Raw genomic sequence first — 4277 nt, 5'->3', positions numbered from 1 at the left:
TGTATCATAGGATGACAAATGGATGAAATGATAATGTCAAGGGGATGACAGAAAAATTAAAAAGGGCAGCTCAAAAATATAGAGTGAAATATTATAATTAAATGTGCCCAGCCCTAGACTTAATAGACCAAAAGGAAAAAAATATGCTCAGCATACATTAAACTGAATGAACTAAAGAAATAAAATGGTAATAAATCATGTATATTAAGTATAAAATACATTGCAGAATGCACCTGTGGCCGTGATCGGTGTTTAGACGGGCATAACCGCCATGCTCTGGGGTGATGGCCTGGGCTCCTGGCTGGATCCGAGGCCGCGCCCTGAGGCGGTTTCCTCTGGTCCTTCCTGTGGGCGACTTGAGCAACTTGCATCTTAAGGAAGAGAAAATCAAACCAGATGTCAATAGTGCTGTCGTCAAGACCAGTGCTAATGCAGAGAAGACAGATGAAGAAGAAAAAGAGGACAGGGCCACCCAGTCCTTACTCAACAAGCTGATCAGAAGTAACCTAGTCGATAACACTAACCAGGTAGAAGTCTTGCAGCGGGACCCAAATTCACCCCTCTACTCTGTGAAGTCTTTTGAAGAGCTCCGACTGAAACCACAGCTTCTCCAAGGGGTCTATGCCATGGGCTTTGACTGCCCGTCCAAAATACAAGAGAATGCCTTGCCGTTGATGCTCGCTGAACGCCCACCCCGAACCTGAATGCCCAGTCTCAGTCGGGCACTGGGAAAACAGCTGCCTTTGCATTGGCCATGCTCAGCCAAGAAGAACCGGCGAACAGATACCCACAGTGCCTGTGCCTCTCCCCAACATATGAGCTGGCCCTTCAGACAGGAAAAGTGATGGAGCAGATGGGCAGGTTTTACCCCGAACTGAAGCTAGCTTATGCTGTTCGAGGCAACAAATTGGAAAGAGGGCAAAAGATGAGTGAACAGATTGTCATAGGCACCCCTGGAACCGTGTTGGACTGGTGCGCCAAGCTCAAGTTCATCAACCCCAAGAAGATCAAGGTGTTTGTTCTGGATGAGGCTGATGTCTTGATAGCCACTCAGGGCCACCAAGATCAGAGCATCCGCATCCAGAGGATGCTGCCCAGGAACTGCCAGATGCTGCTCTTCTCAGCCACCTTTGAAGACTCCGTGTGGAACTTATCCCAGAAAGTGGTGCCCGAGCCCAACCTCATCAAACTGAAGCGCGAGGAGGAGACCCTGGACACAATCAAGCAGTACTACGTCCTGTGCAACGACCGACACGAGAAGTTCCAGGCCTTGTGCAACCTCTACGGGGCCATCACCATCCGCCAGGCCATGATCTTCTGCCACACCCTCAAAACAGCCATCTGGCTGGCAGCAGAGCTTTCCAAGGAAGGCCACCAGGTGGCTCTGCTGAGTGGCGAGATGGTGGTGGAGCAGAGAGCTGCTGTGATAGAGCGCTTCCGAGGGTGCAAGGAGAAGGTTCTGGTGACCACCAACGTGTGCGCGCGGGGCATCGATGTGGAACAAGTGTCCGTCGTCATCAACTTTGACCTTCCAGTGGACAAGGATGGGAACCCGGACAACGAGACGTACCTGCACCGGATCAGGCGCACTGGCCGCTTTGGCAAGAGGGGTCTGGCCATGAACATGGTGGACAGCAAGCACAGCATGAACATCCTCAACAGGATCCAGGAGCATTTCAATAAGAAGATAGAAAGATTGGACACGGACGACTTAGACGAGATTGAGAAAATGGGCGCCGTGCTCACCCTCGGGCCCCACGCAGGGAGATGTAGGCGCTTTTTGGCCTAGGCCCCCGCCCCCAGGGACGAAGGCACGAATCGAGAAAATACCTACCTCATTTTGAATTACGTTCGGACTTAACCAAAAAAATAGTGCAAATGATGGGGAAGGTAGAAAATAATTGTTTACATAATTTTTCAAGATTAGGCATGAAAACATAGAAATTCACCTTTTGAAAAAAAAATACATTGCAGAACACGTTTTAGAATAACAAAATATTAAGTAAAATAAGGATCCTAGAAGAAAACTTGAATGTGTACAGAAACATGATTTATGATAAAATGGTATCATAAGAAAAGGGATAAGATATGCATAAATACATCATGGAATAATTGATTGGCCATATAAACGTACATTTTCACTAGATTGTATATATAATAACTAATTTCAGATATTAATATTCAAATGAAATGGCAGAACTTTACTTAATATAGTAACAGTGTCCAAATATTTTAAAATCTATACATAAAATGTTATTGTTTATAGACATTTCATCAATTAATATAATCATATTAAAATATGATTATATAAGATATAATCATATTAAAATATACTAAATACCACAGGTTGCTAGTAAAATACAAGATAAAGTTACAATATGAAATCATTCCACACTTTTTACAATGTCTAATTAAGATGGTGATCTCAAGTGCTGGCAAAGCTATGGAGAAAGTAGAAAGTGTTAGTGAAAACAAAATGTTGTAACTAGTTTATATCATGGTTTGATTATTTCTTTAAAAATAAACATAATCTATACATATGAGCAAATATTAACTTTTTCTCATGGTTTCACACATGCATATATTTACATGAATATTTAAATTTTATGGTATTTGATATACATTAATACAGATGTTAAAAATTATTTCAGAAAAACAAAAAGCCCATAATGTGAAAATAAAGTAGCTGAGAGAAGATATTTTCAACACACTAAAGTTCAAATATCAGTTTTCAAAGTGTTAAAATAGCACCTACACACCAAAAAAGAGGAGATAAGTAGCTATCTCAGAAACATCTGATTTGCTATGTGTGAATGAACATTGTGGTACTCAATATTACAAGTGGTCGACAAAATACAATTGAAAATCACAGGGCATTTCATTTCATCTCCAAAAGATTTGAAAAATGAGAATATCCAGAAATATCTAATTTTGGCAACATGATGGGAAATATTTCACATGAATGCTTTGAGTATAATCAAGAGTTGCAGTGAGTTGAATAGTATCCCCCCAACTCAGTGCCTCCCCAGAACCTCCAAATGGGACCTTATTTGGAAAACATGTTCTCAATTAATTAAGATGAGTTTATAAAAGATTGTTCATATAAGAAAATGAGAGGACATCAGATTATATACATATACAAGTCTATCAACTGAAATACTAGAAAGCAGACAAAATAGATGTTTCAGAATTACAAATACCATTTTAGAAATTAAAAAATAATAGAAATTTTAAAGGAAAAAATGGAGTCTTTAAGAGTTTAAGGAAAAATTGCCATATCTTTTAATTCCAGTTTTTTTATTACCTTTTCACATTTTGTTGTATAATATATATGTAATTTATATGTTTAATAGGTATAAACATAATTTTATACTGTTTGTTATATAACAAAAGTGTTCAAAAAGTGCATGAATGTAAAACAAATGATATTCACATAGTAGTTTCTTTAGAGAATGAAAAAAAAGGGAATTGAGTCTTGACAGCTGTCATGAGGAACTCAATTTATTTCTATAAGATTGTAAATTGTTTACAAAAGATAAAAGACATTACATTAACGTCTAACATTATATATTCCTCAAATATACCATTGAAAACATCATTTGCCATAGATTTTCACACTAACAAGTTTTCATTTCAAGACATGAATAATTTCAACATTAAGTAATTAAAATTCTAGAACATAGAAACATTTGAAAAGATGTCAATGCAGTATATGAATATTGTGTGGTGCTAATTTCAAAATATGATATGTTAAGAAGAGACCATGAAACCAAAGACAATTTTATCATAAAAATAAACAATAATTTGAAAATAGCAAACAATACTAGCGAATAAAATTAAACTATGTAGGAAAAGTATCTTAAAATATGAAAAATTTTCCAGAAATGCAAAAAGGTGAACATTGGATAGTCCACTAATTCCTTCACTTTATGAACAGGTAAATGTAGAAAAGTATTATGATCTCATTTGTGGGAAAAGCTTTCAAAACCTCAATGAATAGTCTAGTTTTACAAGAAAGTTAGTAAGAAATGTTTTCAAATCACAATAAAAGTACTTTATGGATCAATAAAAATGAATCCTAAAATTACATGTAAAAAAATAAAAAGGACTTTGCTAGGTATCGAGAGCACTAAAATACATAATTATTATTTAACTCACATTGTTCATTCAATATGTATTTTTTGAATGTTGAGTTAATCTGAAATAGTGTCCCAGGTCCAAGGGATAACATTGTGAACCACATTAGCAGACACAGTTCCTGCTCTCCCAGTCTGTGC

General features: G+C 37.4%; 1 pseudogene; it reads left to right on the top strand.

The window, feature by feature from the left end:
• Positions 1-284: 284 nt before the first annotated feature.
• On the top strand, positions 285-1789 carry LOC142436595 (ATP-dependent RNA helicase DDX19B pseudogene; annotated as a pseudogene).
• The last annotated feature ends 2488 nt before the right edge of the window (positions 1790-4277 follow it).

Source organism: Tenrec ecaudatus, chromosome 1, assembly GCF_050624435.1.
Source record: "Tenrec ecaudatus isolate mTenEca1 chromosome 1, mTenEca1.hap1, whole genome shotgun sequence".
In the NCBI taxonomy this organism is placed as follows: domain Eukaryota; kingdom Metazoa; phylum Chordata; class Mammalia; order Afrosoricida; family Tenrecidae; genus Tenrec; species Tenrec ecaudatus.
This window is presented reverse-complemented; position numbering and strand designations above follow the sequence as displayed.